The 25,963-nt window shown below is 39.7% G+C and overlaps 1 long non-coding RNA gene across 21 annotated transcripts in view; it reads right to left on the bottom strand.

Annotated features, from left to right (window-relative positions):
- The window catches only part of LOC115613013, a 34,795-nt gene that overhangs the window by 1,160 nt on the left and 7,672 nt on the right, over window positions 1-25,963 (bottom strand). For 2 of the 21 annotated variants that reach the window (XR_004389979.1, XR_004389980.1), the window contains exons 2-7: window positions 25,483-25,530; window positions 17,324-25,001; window positions 16,787-16,971; window positions 13,869-14,062; window positions 11,882-11,979; window positions 9,502-11,591 (exon numbers count right to left, since the gene is read on the bottom strand). This is a non-coding gene — a long non-coding RNA (uncharacterized LOC115613013). Of the gene's footprint in view, window positions 1-2,502; window positions 5,114-7,723; window positions 11,656-11,881; window positions 11,980-13,868; window positions 14,063-16,786; window positions 16,972-17,092; window positions 17,215-17,323; window positions 25,002-25,482; window positions 25,531-25,963 lie in introns of those variants that run through there. The other 19 variants (XR_003993244.1, XR_004389975.1, XR_004389976.1 and 16 more) reach the window with 13 other exon arrangements.

The following is a 25,963-nucleotide window of genomic DNA, read 5'->3' as shown; positions in this document are numbered from 1 at the left end:
ACAGCAAAATCACGCAATTAGAATCATGCTCATAAGTGTTGGAGTCTTAAAACATTAATAGATCATTTTAATGGAAGGAGTTATTAAAATTGTATTTGATTTGCATTATTACAACACTGAATGCACTATGGAAAACTGAGTTTGTGAAGGAAGTGCAGCACAAAACAGATTCTTATTGTCTGAGTTGGAACTTTAAAATAGACCATGCTTTACAGTTCAGCCTGTTTTTTCTTTAGTTTTATTCCTCTTCTAAATTCATAAGAACTCCTGTTTTTATATTAGAAACAGAAAATTCGGAGGAGGAGAAGAAAATAGCTTGATATTGAAATAAAGCCTCAGAAAAGTAATTTGAGAAGAAAAGAAAAAAATCCTTCCCAAAGTAATTTTTATCATATATGTGTTGTTCTGATCATAACCACTATCAAAAGTCCCATGAATTGCAGGGTTTCTGTAGATGATTTAGGAAAAAGTTGCCCCAAATGTGGAAGCAATTATAAAGAAATTCATGACTCGTTAGTAAGCATTCTTTGTTTTATTTGTTACAAGTAGACTGTAATTTCTGGATCTCTATCTGACATCTTTTTATTGGGCACTTACCCTCCCGGATGTGTTTATAAAATTCCCCATTTCATTAGAGGGACATCACCAATAAATCTGATGTATAAACCTCTTCCTTAATCCAGGAGAAAGCAGTCTGTTGGAGTTAATGGAATCATTTCCATCATTTCCAACAGACCTGGGAATAAACCTACAAGGGTTAAAAATATATAACCAGAATCACAAAGTGGAGGAAGGAATACAGTGCATTTTCTCTGCAACAGAGATATTTTTAGTTTTGTATTCTTTAGAATCCCTATAAAGGTATGTCCCTCATGCACAGTTGTCTAAAATAGCATTTAGGCATTTAGGCTTGAGTTGATTTAATCCCGTACAGAAGTGTGCTCTAAATTTTTCAGGGCAGTGCAAATGTTCAAAAATGGTGTCTTCATGTTCAAAAGCTCAGTATCATTTAGAGAAACTGTGCCGATAAATTAAAGAGTATTTCTACTAAAAATAGAAATGGTGGTGTCCTGTAGAAAAAATATTCTCTATTTTCTGAACTTAAAATATGGTTTAAAATTCAATGATCAGATCCTCAGCACGTGTAAATCATCACAGAAATGATGCTGTAACACTTTACATGATATTACCAAATTGTCTTGCTGGTAATTAAGAATATCCTCTATGGAATAAAGACCAATGACAGGAGAAAGTATAAGTTGATATTGTCTCAGCACGCATTAGTGGTAGACAGAAATATTCATGTGCATAATCTTACACCTTGCCTACATGATACCCAGTGGGCTAAAGTAATAGCATACAGAATTATCTTGGAAAAGGCAATTCTCAACAGAAACTAAAAGTCTTATGAGCTGTCTGTAAATCTCTCATAATTATACATTGCAAAAATGAAAATAAAACTAAGGCATGCACTTGGAAAATGTTTCTTTCAACTTTCTAAAAAAAATCCAGAGCATATTACTCAAATATTTTTCTGCATTTCATCCCAAGAAAATCGGTACCTCTTTTCCCAATTTTTTTTTCATAGGGTTACTATGACTGTATACTGCAGCCCAGAGAAACAAATGTAATTCCTATTGGGAAGGTAATGAAGTCATTCTCATGAAACATGACAAATCTTAGCTCTGTATTTCTGGTGTAAATTTCAGGGGAAAAGGATATCTCTTAATTCAATAGCCACTTCCACAAAGAGCCATGCAAGCCATGCTGTCTGCTACAGCACAGTTCCTTTAATATACCAACACAGACTTTTCCAGAAGCACTTTTAGCAAGTGCTTCCCTTCCTCAGTATTAAAAGCACATCTCTTCTGATCCTTGTGAAATAAACAGCTTCCTTAGGGAGATGTGAGGCACAGGGCACTCAGAGAAGCTGTGGCTGTCCCATCCCTGGCAGTGTTCAAGGACAGGTTGGATGGGGCTTGGAGCAACCTGGCTTAGTGTAAGGTGTCCCTGCCCATGGCAGGGGGTTGGAACTGGATGAGCTTTAAGCATCCCTTCCAACCCAAACTATTCTATGATGTCCATTTTGAGCAGCATAGTCTCAGGGTTGGGATCTCAGATGTTCATGAAATGTGCTCTGACCTATGTCTTCTGTCCATGGCTTTCCCCAGTATTCCTATGGGGGTTTTGAAATCACTTGTTTTTAATTCAAATTAAATTACTGTGGGGCTGGTAGGTCTAAATCCCGTGTAACAAGACACATAGCTGATAACCAATACTCTGATTTCTCATTTTAGATATTAAGATCAACTTTGATTTCATTATCCCAAAAAACTTCAGAAATAGTCATCTGAGGGAGGAAAAGTATAGTGCATAGTGGTGAATGACATTTGGAAGCATATGTTTAAAATGTCCCGTAAGTCCAGAATAAGTAGAATCATGATGTCATAACCAGATGGCATTAGAAGGCCAAATCTTTACCATACATGAAGACAAAAAATAGTCTGTATAAATTATTTGTGGGAATCTTTATTGCAGATATTAACGGATATTATAGATGAGCAGAAATCAGAAAATAATTAGGTGCATATATATGATTAGTCTTTGATCTCATGGAAAGTGTAGAAGGCAAAAAATACTGTGTATTAGAGGTCCCTGGGCAAGAAGCATTATCTAGACATCATGCACACACATTAATTCAAAGACTTTTTCCAAGGTATAAAAAATAATCCACTAACAGCAGGAAGTAGAAATATGCGAATGCTTTTCTGAAGCCCTCAAAACCAAATCTGGATGCCTCTCTGAAACAGTCTCCAGCAGCATTGTCCCTCCAGGAGTTAATACCTTCACAGTCCAAGCAGGCACACACTGAATATTAGCACCTTTCTGAAGCTGCTGAATGTATTGAGCTCTTTTTTTAACTTGTTGGTATCCTGAATTCGCTTGTATCACATGTAACATGAAGCATAGCCTTTTTCCTTATTAATGCCAAAGACACAAGTATCCATGTGAAAACTAGCAAAATGCTGCCTGTTGTAAAACAGCAAATATTTTGTATAGAGGGAAAATTCTGGGACCTGCCTACTAAAGGAGAAGCACAAATAGTTTCTCCTGTATGGCCCCCAGTGAACTCATCCCATTTAGTGCGTATTGGAGCTTTGCAAATCTCCAGAGCTTTGTGTTTAGCAAAGCAGATGTGCAAATGAGGAGATCCTGGTGACCTCACCTCTGAGAATCAGGCCTTTGACATACATTACTTTCCTGCTGACAGCAAAAGAGGTGTGGATCAGTTGGCGTTTCACACCTGCAACTAATGTAGAAGTTGTAACGATATAAGTGAACATTAGGAATAAAAACGATGCTTTGGACACGAACCAGCTATATTTAACAGGAAAGGTGCAAATCCGCATTATGACTCAGGATACGTATTAGCTGCAGCCCTTCTTTAACCTGGAAAGAAAGAATTATATCCAAGAGAACGTACCTCAAAGAGTTTCTCTTTCCTCTGGCAGAAGTGATGATTAGGCTAAAATTGGCCATTTGTTTTATCTGTAGTTGGGGAATATATGATTTGGTGTACCAGATGAAGCTGTACAAACTAGTCTCGGTTCAAGATCCTGATCTCCTATAACTACCTCTTCACAATCAATAGAGCAACGAACTTTTAGTGTAGCTCAGGACCTTGCTCAGCTCCTTTATCCTGGACTGAGCTGACCTGGTAAATCTGCAGGGGGATGAGATCTTGCTGAATACACCCAGTTCTCCAACTCCCCTCTGCTTTGGGAAGTCTGTGCCTCCAGAGAGGCTCCTGGGGCCAGAAATTACAACAGATTTTCACCCACTATTTTCTTGTTGGTAACAAATGCTCTGCACTGCTCTTTGGGCCTTTTGGACTTCTATTAATGCTGCAGCATGTATTAGCCTATAATATCACTGTTTGGGCCTCTTTTCACTAAAGCAGATCTATCAGCTGCAAAGCATTTAGGGTTGGTTTGTGTGTTGCCCCATCTAGGAGTAACAAATCTTGTTGGGTGGGTAGAAAGGTACCATCATCCCTTATATATCAGCTTGCTTTAGCCCTGGGAATTCATCTCCACTTAGGTTTTGGAGGTTTCTTTGTCAGTGTCTAACAAGTGGCTGCTCTGATGCCTCCCAGCTTACAGGCTGATGCCTCGTGGGCAGTCTACATGACAGAGAAATGTTATGGATGGAAATGAGCATTTTTGTCTCCTCCTGACAAATGTACAGTGTGGGAAGGGGTTACACCAGCACACCTCTCCATGAAAAGTCAGGGGACATGACCCCCACCAAAACGAACCCCTGGGCAGCTACGTGACATTCAGCTTGAGGAAGGAAACTGGTTTGTCACCTCATTGCCTAACATGTGATCTCAAGCCAGAGCTGAGGTGTACCCATGGGCGCAAGAGATAAGATTGTTGTTAACACTGTACTCGTATCCTGAAGGTATTCTAGTTTCCAACTTTAGAATGGGATACAACATTTAAAATATGGTGGGATTCTTGGTTACATGAGTGCTAGTTTATAGGTTTTCCTATCAAAGAAAACAAAGCATCTCTCCCTACTCATCTTCCTGATTTCTGTTAGAGGATACAACAGCTCCAAAGTAGATGAGACCTGTTATAATCCATAACCCCTTAGCCCCCTTAGCCGGAGAACCGTATATACATGTAAGAAAGGTGTTCTTACCCAGAATAATGTAAGCTATGGATGAAGTATGTATGAATACTGTTGTGTAACATGATTGTATTCTGCAAAATGTCTTTTGGATGTACTTAGAAAAAGTAATGTGTATGATTCCAAGTAATCAGGTACATTAAAACATGTAGGAAGGGCATAGAAGAGACAAGGGAAGGTATAGATAAAGGCAGGAAAAATGCTTCTCTAGCATTGTACCTTCAGGGTTTCTCAACAATGCTGTTAAAGTGTTTTTTCTACTCTTGATGCAAATGAAGCACTGAAGTTGTCCTGCCTTTTTTTCCCTCCTGTGTAAGATGTTCTTTAAGCCGTGATGAGATCACTGGTATATTAGTTCATTTTTAATCTTTCCAGAAAGAATTCAGGAACTGCAGTGAGGTCATGAATGGAGTAATGTCTAAAAGGATGGTTTTATGGAGAAAAGGAGAAATATTCTTATTTAGAAAAAGTATAACAGAATTTGCAGCTCACAAGTGTGCTGGACAAGTTAAGTTTGTTTATTTTTGACTGTTGTATGTTTTTGTAAAAGACAGACTGCTTTATATTCTTTTTTTCTTCCTAAGTATTGCATTAGTCCCACATAGCTTACAGACAAAGCACCCTGCTAGGGCAGTGCTCCATTTGAACAATCATCTAGCAGCATCCTTACCCATGGTACCAACCCAGTCATACAGACAAGAGGAAGGTAAAAACATCTGACTCCTGTGATGACCTCAGTGTCCTCACATTAGATCCCTGTATCCTTCAGAAGGCAGATGCCTCACTGAGAACATCCTTGTTCCTCTCTCTTTCAAAGAGAAAAATCCTTGGGGCATCTGCCAGTGCCATGGTGTCCCTGTTTAATATGACATATTTGTGCCTTATTGATCAATGGAGTAAAGCCAGGCATGAATCTGGACATTTCAGGCAATGACTGGGACTTGGAAGTGCCAAACTTCTGCTGTTGTTCTGATTTTACCTCCAGTCTTTTTCACTCTCTGTTTGCTAAGTTAAGTGACAAGAGATTGGGTGGATTTAGTAGTGTAAAGAAATATATAGGCAGATAGAATTATATGCCTTGCTTTACCATAGCCAATGTATTATATTTTACTGTGTAATGAACTTAAAAATTACTTCACTGCGTGCTTGGTGCCTGGGTCAGAGGGGTTATTTTGAGTTTGCTGTCTTCCTGGATTCTTGAGATAATTCCCTCCGGATTTGTTGGGTCAACAACAAAGTGGTAACAAATACACTGCTGCTTTAATCCAGTGCTATGCTTTCTCCCTCTTTGCAACATGGATTTGTGCCTACTACCACTTACACTGCTCCTAATTTAATAACTTTAGGGCATTAGTGACATACAGCACAAAACCAGTTCCCGTTTCATACCTAGAGACCAAACGTCCTGGATGATCTGTGTGACACAGCAGATGCCACAGGTTTAGTTTTGCTCAAAGAGTTTAAGAGCTTTAGTTACCCGGAGAGGAGTGGGAGATTAATGGTGTTCACTGATAGTGATAGTGAACTGTGCGCTCTAAATCCCACTGCAAGCAAAGAGAGCCCGCCTCTATATACTACTAATATACATAGCTATAGAAAGCCTTTCTATTTAAAAAGACTAATTAATAATGCTTAGTGGTCTGGATTTCTCAGTATGAATTGCAGGGATTTTGGCAAGCTTAGGGAGGTGGGGAAATGAGTTAACACTGCATTGTTTAAAATTGCAGGGGTTTAAATTTTTTAAAACGATACGCAGATAGGGTTTCCACACCAGATTTGAGACATTTACTCCCTTTTATTTGTACTAAAATTTCGGCTTGAGCTCACATTGCCATTCTACCCAGACTGCTTCCCAGACCAGCTAATTTGTCTACCTGTGTTTCATTTTAGGCCTTGGTTTTAATTTGAGGATGATTCCTGCTAATACCAAAGACTGGATAGGACATCCATTAAAAGTCTACACAGCAATTGAAATGGAAAATTCCAAAAGAAACCCTATTAGAGTTTTTCTCCATCAAATCAACATTACAGACTTCTTATGCATTTCTTAATTAGACATTGATATTAACTGGACTGTTGCATGATTTAAATCTAGCTCTTAATCTCAGCTATTCTATGCTGCTGTAGTTTTTATGACATCCAACTAGCGACTGCTTTATGCATTAATCTATCTGGAAAACCACCTTCACTTTTTTTTTTTTTTGTCCTTTTTTAGAAGAATAAAGGCCCCAAGAAGGAAATGAAAGCTTTTGGGTTCAGCCATTAGTAATTTTCTGCTTAGTATTTGAAAAATTGCTTATTTTAATTGCTTCATAGAAGAAAAAGATATCAAAGCTAACGTTCTTTCTCTCCAAACTTTGTAATTATTTCTCTCAGACTCTTATTTGAAATGCCTTGAAAGGATTTTCATTGAAATGTAGATTTCTTCTCTTTCAAAAGTATTTTTATTCCCCTGTGCTTCTTTCCCCCTTTTTTTTTTTCTAGTGACTTCCTCTCTAGATTTAGAGCAAAATACATAGACTCCAATCTCTGGACACAGTAGCATGTGTCACACAGATGGCCCTTAAGTGCCATCTTCATTAAAACTAACCTTCCCATTGCCTAGAGGGTGTGCTGACAATTGACCGTAGGTCTTAGCTGAGTATCCTTGAGCTTCCTCCACAGATAGCGAAGAAGTCATATGTGTTATAGGGGTTTGCTATATTAGTCATACTCATTCTGAAAATCGCTGTGTGATTTGCTTATTAATATCACTGCCAAAGTCAGGGGACCCTAATGGAGAAGCTTTATAGATGTGAGAATGTCAGTGAAATGAATTTTGGGGCTTGTGATACAGTCAAGGGACAGGTGAGCTTTGTATAGTTTCAGGTTCTGTTTCCAGCAATAGAAAGCCTGAATATCCTAATCCAGGAAGGAATTTGCTAACCAAACCCTGTAGTTAGTTCTGTATTGTATTTAAACATCAGGAGCACAAAGCTTCAGGATCATGTTGGCCTCATCAGTAATCCTTGATACAATACAGCAATAGTAGCAAGAAGTTCTTTATTTCACCTATACATTTCCAGGGAACGTTATTTACTAATAGATTATGATCTGGTCAAAATGATCTATACATTCATTACATCTAGAGTGGGCTTTCATAACTCACAGCATCTAAGAATGAGGCAAAACTCGCATTTGTTTATAGTGCAGCAATTCTGCTCAGCAAAAAAAAGGTGCAGTGAAAGTACTGTCCTAAGCACCTTGTGATCTGCTCTGAGCCCTGGGTAATATCTCATGCCAACTCAAAAGCCTCAGAAGAGCGGGGAGGTGGCTGCTTCAGAATACAGCAGTTCTCTCTGCAAATAAGTGGTCCTGCAAGCTTAGTGCGGTCATGGATAAGGTTATCTCGCAGAGGGAATCTTCACAGCGGAACAAAACATTTGGAGAAGAGAAGATTGAAATGAAGCTAAAGCATTCTCAATATCAGATTTTACATGCGGTTTTTTTTCAATCACACAAAAGGAAGAAAGAGAACAAGAAAATGAGTTAGAGGAAGATGAAGGCAGAGATGGTCTTTTAGGCAAAGCTACTTTTTTACTCTCTGAATTTACAGTCCTGATAGACATCTTTATTCAAAATTACTCTTTTTTTTTTTTTTATATTCAGATACTACAGTTTTCAATACTAGGTCCTAGATTTGTCTGGACAGATTACCCTCTTATTCCCACAATGAAACTTAATTATCCTTTTTATGTCTTCAGATACTTTCAGTCTTTTCCTGAACCATTTCTGGGGACAGAGAGTATCTGATGGGTCAGTCAGAAAGGCAAGTATTGTTCATCTCTGTTGGCCACAAGTTTTTGAGGGCAGAAGCCCTTCGGCCCCAGGTCTCTTTAGAAAGACCTTGAGCACTACTATATAATTTACTTGGACCTACTTTTGCTGAGCTTTTATTTTTATTATTAGGCAAAAACTTGTCCTTTTCTCAGCACCTTTCTGTGTGTTACTTGGAAGCATCTTAATGTGAGTAACTCACCTGGAATCTGTAAAAGGATATTTGAATGATTCATCTCTGAGACAAAAATAACCCCTCATGAAATCCAGGATGAAAATGACTGCAAGGTTTAAAACGCACCTTCCTATGTATCATTGCTGTTGCAGCGGGAAGGAATGCATCTGAGTAGTTAAAGTCCAAATAACCAAGTAAATTGGTTCAAAGCAGCAGTAGTAGTACAGAGGGTCCTGTAAGTTACCAGTATTGAGTAGTTACTAGACTTCAGGACACTTTCTTGGTTTCATCTGTAACAAAGCCTATAACATACGTTATCCATTATCACTACCTTCTGTGTCTGAGCAAAACTGAGTAGTTAACATGGAAAGGTTGCATAAGGTAATCCAAGACTTGCAAGTAGTAAAGAGAAAATTATAATGAGTATCCAGTCAGTCTCTGAGAGTTGTCTTTTAGCTCTTATTATTTTTCTAAAAGTTTCAGTTGTTCAAATAAGAAAGTAAAGAAGCATTAGAATAAATTAAAATACATACAAGCTTAAGCAAATCACCCCATTCATTAGAATGCAGAGAGGGAGCACAACTGGTGTGTTATAGAATCCTTTATGAATGAAATGTTAAATCCCAAAAGGCTGACCTGGTAAAATAATTTTAATATATCAATAGAGCAGGTATTGCTGTGGTACACAGATATGCTTTATTGCATTGAACAAGTAGTGGTCAACAGCAGTTTCACAACTAGGCTGGGATTAACAACAGACTTTGTATGGACTTTATACACTGTATAAAACCCAAATTAAACAAAAATACACTTACCCTGGAATAACATTCAGCTTCCAGTCACATCTCTGCATGAAAATTGCTGCTTCCAAATCCAACCCGTGACCTGAGCTTGAAAGCAAAGAACAGGATGGTGCAGTATCGCTGAGACCACATAGTCTGTCATACCAAAACCAGAGATTAAGATGGCACTGCGGAATAAAACACAAGTTTCTCTGTCACACCCAGCCTACATTTTTTCCTGATGAGTTGATCACTCCTAATAATTTCCACTAGCCTGAGAGAACAGATAATCTGTTTCCTATAAATACAATAAACAGTGCTTCAAAGGACATGGCATTTACTCAGTTCATCATTTCAGTGATTTGAAATAAATGTAAAAGGTGTATAAAGCAACATGCAGCAGGATCCCGGGAGAGAGGGTCCCAGGCTGAGCCCCCATTTTTGCTGCTGATGAGTTGTGCCATCTTAGGCCTGTTGCTTTAACCTTCAGCCTGGGTGCATTTCTCTGCCTCCATTAAGCAGATAGTTAACACCTTTTATAGGGTTCTTACAGTACTGTGTACTGTACAATCTGTACAGTGCCTGGCAATAAACTAGGTCCTGATCTCATCTGTGCCCTCGCTCCGTGTGACTGGAAAATGACTGATAAAAAATAATAATAAGCTCTGAATAATTATGTATTGTCTTTATGGTGAAGCAGGCCTTGAGCATTGAGAGCTTTCCTCTGGGAGAAGTCCCATTTAAAACATCTCCCTGGTATAAAAATGAATTGGATCCTGTCACATGAATGGCCTGCATTTACTATTCCTTTCACTTACCTTCCAGTCGTTCATTTTCAGAGCTGACTTGTGCCTGTTCCCTGGTTGTCAGCAGGAATTGGTTAACAAGAACTTGCTGGAAGTGGATTATAAAGTAAACAAACACACACAGGAAGAACTGCTGACTCAGCAGATGCATTATTACAACTATGATGTAAAACTATCAAACAACAAATGCAACTTCTGAATGTCTCATAATTCACATGAAAAACGCAAAGGATAAAAGTGAAATAAGGATTTTGACCAGTGCTAAGGAATTTGGAACCATGCCGGCTTTTGAGATCATAAGAAATTCAGGATGGGTCCTGGTTGAATTCTTGGTCTGTCTGAGCAGCAGGTGTTCTCCTTCCCGTAACCATTGCAGCAGTAAGCACTGCATCCATGATCTCTAAAAAGGCAGCACTTAGACTGCCCTGATTACAAGGACCACTCCATTACAGCCAAGAAAATCAGTCAGCATCTCAGCTCTAGGATACTGAAAATATTTGCGAAGTTCAGGAGAACGCTTCTCTCCTCCCAAGCTCTAAGTGTGATACCAGGGCTGCTTGTTTCATCCAGAAGATGAGGAAGGCATAGGCTGCCTAGACTTTGAAGCTCTTAGAAAAGGCATCAGTTCATACATGCTGCATTGGGCTTGTCCCAGGTACAGGGCATCTTCCCCAGGGAGATGGAGCAAAACAGAATAGGACAGAGGCAGAAACACTACAAGTAACCTAAGGGGTGTTTTGGTGGGAAGAAAGGGAGATTAATTATAGGAAAAATCTGCTGGCCGTTAAGTGTCCTGGAGCAACTATTGCAACGCTGAAGCAGTGAGTTTCTGTGTGGCTTTAAGACATCTGCCCTAAGGAAGCATTTGCAATTGCAACTGCATCCTCTTTCTCTTAACTCCCCGATTCCCATGGACCAGCAGTTGCCCTGCTAAATGAAATGCTTCTTTAGGGAGGCCAGCTGGCCCCAGGGATTGGTAATGCAATATAGTGCCTTTCATCTCTCACCCATGAACCCAAGTCAAACAGAGTTTGGTAAATGGCCAATAACCCTTCCCATGCCAGGGGCTGTTTGGTGACCTGTGTGAAATAAGGAGGGTCATCTCTGTGTCTGTTTAAGAGAAGGCAAGTGTCAACTTCCCCATAAAAAGGGACACAGTTACTACTCATTATCACCCAATTTAACATTCTGAAGCCAAGAGAATGAGCCTGGAAAACTCCACGATCTTCTTACCCAACAATGGCGATCCCAGTACATCAGGGCTTGAAGAACATTAATGAGGACAGTTGCATTGCAGCAAACCAGGCCGTGCCTCTCCTGCGGACAAGAAATCCAAGTCCAAACTATTCACAGCAGCATGTGATTGCAGTTCTCCCCAGATCTATGTGGAAATCCCCAGGAAAAATGGTTAAGATTTAGGTGCAGCAGACACTGAAGCACATCCATGAAGTTATAGGTTTCTGCAAATCTGTACTTAGGATCTTAAATAGACACAAGCAACCTGCATAGGGACACAGCATCCAGCACTGATAGAGTTAACATGCTGAGAAATCCTTCACTGGAAGGCTCTGTTCCCTCACCCATCATGAATATACTGTTCTGGTTACCAAAATAGCTGTATTTGGAAGGGTTGAAGGCCAGAAGCTCGCTGTGGTGCCCATTCTTGCACTGCTCATTTTGAGGTCAGACCTTTAGCATCAGGAACCTGTTAGAAGAAAGAGGAATCGCTTTAAAAGTTTGTGCCACGCTGGAGGTTAACCTGGAAGGTCCAAGAGGGGAAAGGGAAGGGCAGGGGCAGATAAACATTTGGCCACATAAAGATACATCACATTCAATAGATCTGCCTAAACCTCTGAAACCCACCCAAAACTGCAGCCAGCCTGTTCTTACTCATAGTGTTTCCAGTCACCACTATCATTTTGTAGCCTTGCTATGCCATAGCAATGATAACACTGTCACTGTCAACTATGAGTTACTGTTTAATCCCCACTATCTTGATTAATTGCATTAAATTGGTATACCTAGGTTAATTAAACAGACGATGGCAGAGGCAGCTTTTACTCCTTATTCTTTTGTGTGGATCACTGCACAGGGCTTCACAGGTTGTGGAAAAAAATAACAATATAGACACATCATATTTCAGCTCAGCTGATAAAGCTGGTTTACTCATAGTGTGGTCCATGATTTCTTTTTGCATATCACAGTATAATCTTCATTACCATGCTGCAGCCGCATGGCAGCTCCCCTCACTTTCTGTCTTTATTTGTATTATTTGCAAGTGGTAATCGTGTTTTCCTGTCATCCCCAAGCAATGTGCATGCGTGCGTACAGGCAAATGCCAAGCCTGGAAAGGAAATCTGATGCGTGTCCATGAATTGGAGTTTTCAAACTTTGGCTGAAGATTAGTACATGTAAACATAGCTCTGCCCCCTTCATCTTGGGTAATTGGTCACAAACGCTACTTGACACTTCTCAAATCAGACACTTTACATACTTCTGAGCATAGCTGAACTTTTTTGGCAGGAATTAATTTTCTTTGCAACTCAGCCACTCATTCCTGGCCCGATCCCTACTCCAATGATTTCAGTGCAATGTTCTGCCAGTGCAAGAAGCACAGAGGCAGGACCGGATCTGTTTGCTAGCGCTGACGAGCCTGGCTTTGTTGATTCCCTCAGAAATACAATTACTGCAGCTAATGTTCTGCCCTTTGCCAGCCTTGGTTAAGTGGGATTTTTACCTGCAGGTCCCTCTTTCTAATCCATTTACTGTAAAAGTTACACTTCACCAGGGGACATCTCAGAAAGATGAAGAAGGCAATGTAGCATCACCAGAAAACACAACTTCTAACACACCAGGACCCTTCCCCAGCAGCATCAGCTATATGGGAGATGGCTCCAGACACCATCCATCCCAAAGAGATTTCTTTCACCTCTCCTGCAAGCAGTACACACTGCAGCAGAGAAGGGGAATCCATTCCTGAAGTACTGATGAAGTCTGAAGTAGTCACAGAATTTCATGCTACTAAACAGCCTCCTGTTTGCTCTGACATTGCTGTGTGTTTACTCACTGTGCAGGGGTACGGCAAGAGCTGAGCAGACCATATGTTCACTTAGAAGGGCTGCCAGGTCTCAGGGAGCATTACTGTGCCTATTCCAGGAGGGGTTTGGGGCAAGAACATGTTCCATAAAGGTTTTCACTAGGAATATTATATTTTATCTGCTGATTTATTTCTGTCCAGCCTCTGGACTGAATGGCAGTTTGTCAGCATACCCATGTACATCTATGAATAACCAGTGGAAAATATCATTCACCCTTTATTCACTGGGATGTTGATAAGCTGCAGCATGTTAAAAATGTTTGTCAGTTTGTTCTTTTCAGCTATCAAGTGGGATGTGTGCCAGCCTGCCCTCCTCATGCTGGCTGCTTCATCCAGAAAATGGAGAGAAAATGACGAAACCATGTCGGTTCTAGAAGAGGGTGAAAGTTCACATGCATTATTTTAGCATGTTTGTCTTGTTTATCACCAACACTGTAAATCAGATTGAGCTCCTACCTGCAGGAGCTTCAGATATAAACCATGAGAGGAGGAAATACCTGGTCATGCACTCATGTCGCCTTGGTTCTCAGGGCTTCACACAACTCAAAGCACTGATGAGGAGGAGCCAGGACAGGAACTGTCCACACGATATGTCTCCGGCCTCTTGTAGCTTGTGCCATGACAGAGCTGAATCAGTGGCAGTCAGGGAACCAACATCTCTCTGTGCGCATGGTCTTGTGGTGCTTCATCCCTAGAAAAGAAGGATAGCTGGTGTTACAAGAGATATGGCACATTCACTGTGGAGAAGCAAATGCACTATTGCCCCTAAAGTTGCCATGGAATAATGCAAGAGAAGAAATTTCATGCTAGTATGTCTTGGGTTTTCATAGATTTTTATCTTAAATGAAACAGATGGAGACATATCCTGCTTCCTCCTGTTTAACTCTGATATTGGAACCATTCTGGGAGTGATATTTATAGGTGAACAAGACACCAATTGGCAGAGAGATGCAACATAGCTCTAAAGCCAAAGCTAAAGAGGAGGCTTAGTTTCCATTGTTATTATATATCACTATATAAATTTAGCTTTCAGGTCCTAGACATTTTAAAATAACATGTCTAGTGTTAGAAGAGTATCAGAAAAAGTGAATTACAGGTTACAGGCTTCTAGTACTTGCAGTAAAAGAACTGTTGTCATAATTACACCTATAGAGTACTCATTTATGTTATTCTTACAGGAAAAGGATGGTATAAGCAGGATGTATGGAAAGCAAATCTTGCAGAAGGGGAGCCAAATAATTTGTCTGGGACAAACAACTACGATGGCTACTCAACACATTTCTGTTTTCAGCACATGAGCTCACAGTGCATGAACCTGCAATGCCCAATGATTTAGGGAAACCACTATAGGTCTCTGATGTCTGACCCAAATGGGAACAAACCCCAGCCCACGGAAAGGCCTGACCTCACACGTGGGCTCCATACTAGGAGCTGGATGCCTTTGTGTATTACTGAAATTCTCCATAGCCTTTGCTAGGTGAGAAAGGAACTTGCTCAGATGACTCCATAAACTCAATACTCCAGACAAAAATCCCTCCATGCTACCAAAACAATCAAACCCAGGCTCCTGAACATTTGAAATGGGGCTAAAATAAGGAAAAAAAGTATCATTTCAGGGGAAAGGTGAATCTCTATTTTGGCTCATTATTTTGTGGTTGGGGCTAAATGGCCATTATTAGTACATAGGTACTTGCTGTTGTAAATCCACCACATCGCCTCCAGGATGTTATTACTGAAAGTGAGTGAACTGTTGCTTCAGTGGCTAAAGATTTACTTGCTTAATGCCTGGTCTCATCAACAAATTCAGGCTGGCAATGACATCCTACTTGTCTAAGGTAATATATAGCTTTGCACTCTCCTTGTTTTTCTTCCCATTCAAACTTACGGCCGAGTGTTAATGTCTACCACTAACTGACATTATCTGAACTGAATGAAATGATGAATGAGCACATGGTTTTGAAAGTAGGTAATTAGAAGTCAGGCTGAGTAAACCACATTATTTAATGTATCATCATTAAAAAGCATCTAAACAATATTATTTCTTCTACAACTCTGTCTTTTCAGTGCTCTGACACCAGAGATGAATAGTGTTATGCATTTTGGTAGAGATTTGTTTTCTAAAACATGATGGAACCACTTGGAGCTTAAATCATTGCTGTAAGGTGTCCCTATTTGATAGAACTCTTGTGTCGGGGTAAAACTCCTCGTTTGACTGTGCTGCAAGAAACAGGATGATATTTAATTATGACAATTCAAACTCATCTGGTTTCTCCAAGTGCAGACTATATAGATTTACAGTACTAATATAGAAAAGGTGGAATTAAAAAGCTGGTTTATTTAGAAAGTTACTCGTTCCTAAGAATGTCTATTCAGCTCATTTTTGAATTTGATTTCTTATCCAAGGTGAATTACACTGCATTTCTGAATATCAGGAACTGCTTTTGGCTAATAACAGCTGATCGAAGTACCAGCATAGTTAGGTCATTTTGATTGTATGATTTTTGTTTATTGCTTTATTGGACAATGGTGTTTGCAAAAGGAAGATTAAAAGCACCATGGACAGAATTACAGGCCATGGTTAGTGCACAAGACTTAATATTAGTATAGGACCACACTCTGTAAGATCAGTGGCAAATGAAACCAGCTTGCAGGCAGAATCAATGTCTTGTTCTGAAAGAAACAACAAGGAAAATCCTTGGAAGTGTTTCAGCATGACAAATGAACTTAGGCAAGTTGAAGATAATCATGATTATTTAATATTCCACAGCTTTACAACTCGATACTCTGTGGACAAAAGATCAGAAGGCTGCTGAGTCCAAAGTTTTGAATCTTTGGGTCAATATGCTTCTCATGTTTTCAGCATTTAGTTTAATTTAGGAGGAAACAGTTCCGAGCTAAGATAAGATCTCAAGCAAAATTGACGTGGACTTACAACATGGCCTAACATAACAATTTAATCTATCCTGTGCTTCCCCTGAAAGAAGGCTTAGTAACTGTGCTATAATTTCACCTGCTGCTTCTAACATTTGCTCATTCTTTTCTCCTGAGCAAATTTGGATTATCAAATGGCGAGCAGCTTTGTTCATGGTAGGCAAACTTGAATTCATTCAGGATTAATAACAATGGGTTCAATCATGGATTCAATGGCAGTCTTAATGAATGGAGTCTTTGGAAGACAAATGTTTGTTTGTGTTAAAGAGAAATACTTAATTCTCAGTTTTCCAGGGTACAAGGTGATTACAGCACATATCACAAAATGTTTTCCCTATATATTCAGCCTTGGGTGGACAAAGAGCAGAAACGTTCCCCAAGCCCTGGCGTTGCAGATATGACCCATTCTGACCTTGTTATTTCAAAATCTGAAGTTTCACAATGAATTATTTGGTGTGAGGAAAAACGTGGTTTTTTTACTCACAGCGTTATCTCAGGCCCTCTTGGTGATCTGATGCTGGGGAGTAAGGAGACAGGAAGGTCCACATCGCCGCAATCCATCAGCAGTCGTAGGTTGAGACAGGACTACTCAGGTGGAGGAATCCAGGCTGGATCTGGATTTGGGGCCAATCCTCACCATTGTCTTAGGCACGGGCATCGTCCAAGTTCCTGTGGGAAATCCTGCATTCTTTACCACTTTCTCTGTCTCTTGGGAAGCAACTGGAGCAGACACCACCACTGTGCCTGGCCAGGGAGGAGCTGGTGAAGCCCCTAGGCTGGACCCACTCACCTCAGAACAAACTGCCAGGCTTCAGTAAATTTACCCTGCAGGCAATTTTACCCTGGAAAAACATCACCCACGTTGCTAGAGTTTAGGACAACAAATTAGAGCTTTTCATATGCATTGGAAGCTTTCCTTTTTTGTCACCCCCCCCCCCCCCCCCCCCCCGCCTCCTTTTCCCCCAGTAACATCCAGTTGCTTAATTCCATTTGAAATCACCCCGGGTAGGCACCTAAATACCTAAATAATCTTGTCCTTCATGCCTGTCAACATCTTGAGGCACCTAACCACCTTTAGAGATGTGGTGTGAAAGCTTGTGAACGATGCAATCGAGGAGGGAAACAAAAGACAAGTATCCCTATTTGCTGCTCAAGAATCCACAAAGAATGCTGCTTCGGCTCTGCTCTGATTTCTAATTAGATTATGAGTGATGTAGGACTCTGAAGCCAAGCTGGAGTTTGTGCTAGCACTTTGCATCTATGAATGACAAAGGGACACCACTTTCATATTGATTTAAGCAAGCCAGTGGAAGAATGTTTAAACACCAAGCGCTTGATGCCCCAGTTTGCCAGAGCACCTGGAAATATCAGATTAATTCCAGGTGTTGTGTCATTTAAGACAGGCTTGCTGCTTTTACAGCTACACATACAAAATGTGGCTCCCAGTTCCACAAATAAAAACGGAGTGGTTTCTGCTCCTAATGCCTCGATAACTCTGGCATATTGCAAGTTCTGGAAAGAATTTTAATCTACATAGTTTTTTTAATGGGGAGGGGAGCGAGAAGTGGGGGGAGGGATTTTAAATATGCTGCATACAATTTGTGATGGTCATCTCTAAAATGCAGCTCCATTATCCTTTTCCATTTGGAATGAATGAGGCTAATTAATTTCAGGCCATACTTGATGAGGTCAGCACCATACGAAGGGTGCGTGCTAGACATTGCTAATCTCTTTCAGCTGAGAGTGATGAATTAAAGATGAAGCATTCCTTTGCAGGCCTAATTTAGAATGTATATCAAAAACCTACAGCAAATAATACTATACCCTACAACAAAGGAAAACTTGTTCTCTCAGGCTCCCATGTAGGGTTGATTTTAAAGGCATTTTCATTTCGCTTTGGAATTCCAGCTGTGGATGGGTGAAACAGTTCAGAAAATTCAAGCTTTCTCTCTTTCTCTTGCTTTTATGGACAAAAGTAGGCATGGGAGGGGGGCTAAGGGGAGAGAGAAACTAGTCAGTGTTTGATCCTGTATATACTGTGATTCCGACTGTACGCTCAACACTTAGGAAAGATGCCAGGGTTTTGTGCTCCCCAAATACCTGTGACGTGACACCCCCCCACAGTGCACACTGAAATCTCACTGTTTGGGGGGTTCTTTAAGCCTAAGGGTAAAGCTATCGAGTGTCCCGTTTTGTTCAGCATCACCTCAAGGATGTTTTGTTGCACGTCTCATGCTTTTCCCCGGGAAACAGGACAGGTCCAGGTCGCCCAAGAAGGATACAAGAGCTTCCCAGCCAACACAGAGCTGTATTTCTCCATAAAGAAAATACACCACCTATGCAAAAAGATCCTGCCGCATCTAGGAGCGCAGGTAGCAAAATTTAACAGGAATAGTCACAAAAAGCAGCCGCACCAGGTCTGGAAGCAGAACAAATCACTATGGGGCTCTCAAATTTGCTGGACCTGGGGCTCAGCCAAGCTTTGCCACCTCTCCCTTAGGCAAAGCCCCCCATAAAGTCCAGAGGGCTTTCCCCCTGAGCAGGATTTGGTCCTGCGGGCAGCAAGAAATTAACCTTAATTGTCATTTTGGTAAAACAGGGACTATGAAACCTTAATCCAGCCTCGAAAGAAGGCTGAAAACAATAGACCACCAGCTTCCCTACCACTTTGCTGCTTAATACCTGGCAGTTCCTTGAAATTCTTGACAGGTTGCTGCAGCGAGTCGAAGTTCCCAACTGGTGGCCATAAGCGGCTGCCGTCTTTGTATCCCAGTAGTCCTCATTAGAACAAAGCTGCTTCGAATTAAATCCAATCTACATGCCGAATCAATCTTTCAACCCTTTGATTGCTTCTGAAAATATTTATATTTCTTAATAATGCGCGTTTTGTCCCAGAGCCTGTGATTAAACCCAGACAAGGTCTGGAGAAGCCTGAAGTATATGTGGAAGGGGTTATTTTGGACAGGAAAAGAAAGATAAAGAACACAGGTTTTTCCTATTGTGAAACCATTAGAGTGTATAAATCTAGCAATTGCAGTTGTATAAGCATCAGAGTGGGGTTGTAATAAATACAGATTGGAGTATTATAGTAACCAAATGGAGTTTATGGATTATGTTCACTAGTTCATATTTCTCAGCTACTACAATCTAACTAGCATCATGCTGCACTCAGCTCTATTAATATTCCTTATTAATATTCTCGTTACATGTTTGTGGGGGAAAAAAAAAGTTAGGAATCAACTGCTGCTCTGTGTAAAACAAACATGTTTAAAGAATCATGCCCTCCAAGGAAAAAAATAAACAAGGGGACGCTGTAAAGCAACTGTGTTGGAAGGGCACGGGCTGTGGCTGGCTGAAATCGGCTCCGTTCTGCTTAAAGTTAATAACTTCCATCTGAGTGAGAATCTGGCCCTAGTGCAGGGCATTTGCTGTGTGAAAATCAGGATGTAAAAATGAAGACAATAACTGCTACTATCCCTTGCCCGGGTAAATTTATAAGGAGGTAAATAATAAGCTTTTGGCTGGAGATGAGAAACACACAAAGGCTTTGAAGCTGTACTTTGTGGTAAATAGCGTACTATTCCCTCCTCAAAAAGTAGCATACATCACAGGTAAGATATGTGGAGGTGAAGGGAAGGATACATTCCTGAGTTGAGAAGTGGCCCAGATAGGGCCTGATCCTCCAGAGTGGGAATTTGCCATCGATTAAGAAGGGAGCTGTGGCTGGGGATACAGATCTGACAAAGGCATTGTACCTGTCTCCCTCCCTAAATGACTGCCCTTGTCTATAATAAAAGGGAAAAATTGACTTCTGAAAACACGCCACGATAAATCTCCTTGGATAAAGTAGCACAATGCCTGGGTGAGAGGGAAAGACATCATAGAAACTAAAAATAGAGAATGCTTATTTAATATCATTGTCATCATCAACATCACACGGTAAATACAGATAATATACTTCAGGAGTGGGCTGGTAAACGTTTGTGATAGTTTTGCTTGTGACAGTTTCCCCTTTTATAAAGGATAGAAGGAAATATTCTCAGTTAAAATATTATTCATTGATTCTTTCATCACGTATTTCATTATATTCAGCTGTAATTTCATAAACATGTTGGGGGGTGGTATTATTATGATATATATATCCTGAGTCTTGACAGCTATTCTGCATTCATATATGATCTGGATGCTCAGTCTTTAAGGTAGACAGAAGTTTTTTTTACCATTACCAAAAATAAGGGAGAGGAGGAATGAAAGAAAAACCTCTCACAAATAGGGACAGATCCAAAATTCAGTGACATGCATGAAAATCCATTTTGGATCAGGCCTCCAGCAGAACATTATATCGTATAACCAGTATTTTCTGAATATCTTCTATTGTTTGACAACCCAGATTTCACACTAAACTTGGAGTTTGTTTCTGAACAGAAGCTTTTTGTATAGAAACTTTAAATCATATCCCTTCGTGAACACACACATACCATAGAGGATTTTGTCTTATTAAAGAGTTTAAGCCTAAAGGTGTATGCCTATTTTTAAAAGAAATTTTCTGATTGTAGATAGCTGCTCAATTTGATTTAGTGTCCAATGATAGTGATGGGGTTGATAACTGAGCATTCATCGGTAATTCATCTTGTGCTAGTAGAAATTTACAGCAAAGCAGTGCTTTCCCAACACTGACAAGTCCTATTAATCTTCTTCAGACACATTTCAATAGGTGTCTCCATCTGTGCCCAACATCTAAACACTCTGGCATCACTAGGGACTTGGAGACACCTTCATTTCAGGTTACACTAGTGAAAATGTGATACTAGATTGTACTCTATTTTTAACCTAATTCTCTCTTTTCATTCAATTAGCCTTTCTCGCCTGCATTTTTCTACTCATGTGTAACATCCTTTTCCCAGGAAGAGCTTAAAAATTAGATTTAGTTACTTAAAGAGACAGAATCTGCCAGGGCAAGAGCAACCAAGAGCTTAATACATCAAAGCAGAATAATAAAGCTCGTGCATACAGTGTGGACACCAAGTCGCCAGCCACAGAACACATCCTGCATCACATGCCCACAATATTCACCTCCTGATGCACCTCATGCAGGCATTGTTTGGTTAGGACAGGTCTGAAACTAAACACCCCACCTCCAGCTTCCCAAATTGCAGAGCATTTGGGGGTTGAAATCCAGTACGTACCAAAACATCTCTGTTTGTTCAGGCTGCACGGGGATCACCACCATACATCCCCCCTTCGCTTTACATATACGGCTAATGCATGAACAAACACAGCACAGTCAAATTACAGCAATAACATTTATGGGTGGATTATGTTCCAACTTCCTCACTTATTATTAAAAGCAAGTAAATTGCAAAGCACATGGAAGAGGTAGAGTGCAAACGCAGGCGAATTTCCACTCGGAACCAAATGTTGTTTTTTCACTCCCAAAGCTGCGATGAGTTTGCTAGCAGACGCAGCACAGCTTTAAAGCTTACTCATTCAAAAACGTGTGTTTGGGTACTTTCTTTTTCCCCTCTCCCCTCCTTATTCCATTTACGTTTGCCTTTCAAAGGAGAGCAGATGCACACCACTTGGGTTTGGGTGGCTCCTACTCGCTCTGAACTTTCTGCTGAAAAGAGCAAACCACGTTCTGCTCCACAACTCAGAGGCAGCCTCAAACTTTGTTTCTGGCTTTATGAAGTTCTCTTGCGAGTCATATTATAGATCTAAATGACCTTATTGTAGGTGGCAAGTTTAAATGTGCCATATTAATAACTTGTTATCCAAGACAAATTAAGTCCTTATGTGTCAAAAGCACTCTGCTCTGGATTACCTACAAGACAAGTATTTATTGAATAAACGTTGGATCCAATTTCATTTTAATGTGACTGACTGTATGCTTCAGCCCCTTAGAATGAGATAAAAACACTCAAACCTACAACTGTTTTGCAACATTATACCTAACTTGTCTATTTCTATTATTGTCTTTTTAATGTGGGAGATCAAAAGTGTTTGGGGTTTTTAAGGATTTTTTTATTATTATTATTATTATTGTTATTATTCTTAAGAGTAAGGAGAGAGACAGGAAAAAAAAGACTGGCATTCAGCCTAAAGAGAAATCATTGAAACAAATTAATCCTATGCCGTTTAAATTGACATGGTAATCCATCATCAGCAAAGGGAAACTCTGAAAGCAATCTAGAATCTGCAGTGTTCTTTCACTGGCCCTCAGGCACAAAGACAGATAGTAAAATAGGAAGGGGCGGGGGGGGAGAAAAATCATAAAAGTTAGCAGCACCTTAGCAAAGGGAAGGGCTGGAGAGAGCAGCTTTCACTTCTTCCTGCTTTGAACCCTCCAGTTCAGAAAGCAACACTGATTAACCTTCAGCCGTTGCCTACTAACGTTTACTTCTGTACGTCAACTCATCCTCGGCTGCTGAGAGATGAGTAATTTCTAATAGCACAGAGCCCCCATCCTATATAAACTCTACCATTGAAAACTCTGCCAAACGTCAACTTGGGCACTTCTGCTTACAGAGGGCCTTTTATTAGCCTAAACTTGATCGTTCCAAATGGACAATAAATTCTATCTTCACAGCCCTGGAGAAAAGAGCTGTGCTATCCTTGGGAGTTTAATAGCCAGGATTTTCATAGAGCTAGCATGACAAAAATTGGGGGTTTTATTTGGGTTTGGGGTTTGTTTGTTTTTTCCCTATCCCCTGCTCCCTCAGCAGAGCTGTCCACTATAATGTGTGTTTCCCAAGGGTTTTTTCAGTCTAGTTTCAAATATCTAAAGTGATGAGGCTTTGTGCACCTTTAAAATTTTATTATACTTATGGTCAGAAGAAAACATAAACCTCTTGGGCCTTGAAAGCCCATTGCAACACAGCCATTATCCTTATAATGTCAACAGAGCTACAAAATTCGCTAGAAATAAACCTTTTCAGAACAGCTTTCCCTGCCTCGTGTTTTCTTTTAAGGTCAGTGGTGCATCACTTTTTGGAAAACGTTTCCCCTCTGTGCCCAGATTTAGCAATCTGCAATAGAATGTATATTACTAAATGAATAGGTTTAATTTTAGGTGCTGAAAAAATAAATAGAAGAAGAGGGCTAGGGCAGGAATAATACCTTTCAGTTAGAAACAGACATAGTAGAAAGAAAAAGTCAGAACTTTAGTGCCAGGGGCAAAGGGGTGAAAGGCTGGCTAATACGAACCATATCCAACATCTGCCCTATTTTAATTTAGCAGGGATAAAGTTTCTTCTTTTTTATTATTAAGAAAACTTTATGTGGCAGGGAAACCCATGAGCTATGTTATCAAAACTGGTTTATTGTACCACTGAAACTTAGAACTATTAAGAATTGGTGGGGCAAAGAGATAAAAACTCCCCTTCTCTCTCCTTTTATACTCTGTGACAAGCCTGGGCTCGGGTCCTGCTGTCTGGGATGTCCTTTTCATGTCTTTATGAAGTACTGAGCTTGGGGCTGTAATATAAAGGCGAGGTTAATTGTTCAGGATGGGTCCAAATGATTGATTCTTCAGGTTTTAGAAAGAAACAAAAAAAATCTGAAGATTTAAACCAAAATCCTGCTGCAGAGACACTCATGATAGTCACCCTCGGAGATGGGCAATGGTGGTGGTGTACAACAAGTGTAAAGCAGGGCTGGAGCGGGGAGTTCTGTGAGAAACAGTCCAAATTACCAGGCTGGAACATGATTGAGCTCCATTTAAAAGTTTTCCACCTTGATGGTGCAAATTCTACTACAAAAAAAAAAAAAAAGCTAAAGTATACTAAACCACATGTGAGCAGCTGTAGGAATAAGAGAGTAAAATGGTTTCTGACAAAAGAAGGATGAATACCTTTGGATAATCGCACGTTCAAATTTGATTGAAAGCATAACATTCCTTTAAGCATCAATATGCTTAGGATCCAAAATATGGTTATTTTATTACCAGTTAATACTTAGATCAAAGCAAAACACTGTAGCTGGAAGGGACATTCTCTCTGGAAATAAAGTTCCATGTAATTATTTCCTATTAAAAACTAAAACTGGTCTTAGATTCAAAAAACTGGGCTTCCTTACATGTGATATAATGCAAGCTTGTCAAGAGAGAGCAGATATGCCATTTTTTACTGTTTGCTGGTATCCCTTTGCTTTAAAGTTTTCAGTTAAGCTTTAGCCCTTTGAATGGGAAAAAAAAATTCTCATACAATTTGCCTCAGTCAAACACAGGGATTGTTTTGGATAATATTGGCTAATTTCTTATAAACAGAAATTAGCATTTGCTAGAAGCTAACACCATCTTAAATAAGGTTTCCAAATGTAAGGAGGTAAAATATGAAGGAAATGATATGGCAATTGATAGGCAGATGAAACTTAAACATCAAATTGTAAACAAGGGTTTTACTCTTGGGTAAAACAGCTCATCTCAATTCAATTCGGGACACGGAGTTTAAAATATGCACTCAAAATATATCCAAGAAAGCTGCAACCTTTCAGAGGGAGATGAGAATGTATTTTAATTATGAGGTTATAAATATGCAATTTATTTATTATTTCTTTTTAACATCCTCTTAACACGGTATGTAACATTGTTCATATGTGGTTATATATCTGCCTGTGTCTGTTCCTGTCCAGGGGTTTGGGTTTATTTTCTTTTTTCTTCCCTGATAGTTCAATCTCTATTTATGTCATGTCTGAGGAAGGCCCTGGAAAAAAAAAAAAAGGAATCTATCTTTCTGTATTTATAAACTGCTGCAGAATAAATAGGGAATGATTCTTTTTTACAACTGATGGGCTAGTATTAGAAGTAGCAATATGAAATATTTAGACACATTATTTCAAGCTTTCCGGCTGCTTCTGATTCTGCTAATTACTTTTGATCTGTCACTCAGAAATAATAAAAAACCCCACCACTTTAAAGAGTTCATTAGGACTGCAGAAAGGAAGAAGAGTCAGATATAAGGCAGCAATTATAATTTGGTTTTAACATATTTTTCTCTTTCTGCTGACTCCTCAACTATATTGTTTAGCAGAAGGATGGCTACAGTATAATTCTATATTAAAACCTTGTTAAATAGGGAAGGAGCTGAGACGTTCAGCTGGGATATTGTTTGCTAGCTCAATGAGTAGCCAAAGAATTTGAAAGTACAATAAATGTATCTGAAGATCATATCTAAACATACTTACCAAAAAGTACCCACCTCTCTCAGCAGCTCACATATTTCTGCCTTCTGACTGGGAGAAGGGAAAAAGAACAACAAAAAAAAGGCAGTTTGGATGTATAGGTTAAGATTGGTGTATGGCAAGATTTGTGTGAAATACAAAGAAATCTGTATTTCACTCAACAATTCCATTGCTAAAACACATAGTTTACAAGCATCTTTTCTTTAAACATGTGGTTCAATAACATTTTCTTCAAAGGAACAATTCAACGTGTTAAAAGATTTAAGGACAAAGAATGTGCTGCAAAATGCAAATCCTTACAGTGTTAATACTGTGTATGTAATTATGTATGTAGGCAGATAGATACAATTTGAGAGTTATTAACTTTCAGCATCCGTGATGTACCCTGAATCAATACAATATAACTACCTATTAAAACATAAACCAGGTGTGTTACCAGGCAAATACACTCCAAGAAGCTTTTCTAGATTATTTTTTCCTCTTT

Source organism: Strigops habroptila, chromosome 9 (genome assembly GCF_004027225.2).
Source record: "Strigops habroptila isolate Jane chromosome 9, bStrHab1.2.pri, whole genome shotgun sequence".
Taxonomy (NCBI): domain Eukaryota; kingdom Metazoa; phylum Chordata; class Aves; order Psittaciformes; family Psittacidae; genus Strigops; species Strigops habroptila.
Note: the sequence above shows the minus strand (reverse complement) of the source record. Positions and strands in the feature narration are given on the sequence as shown.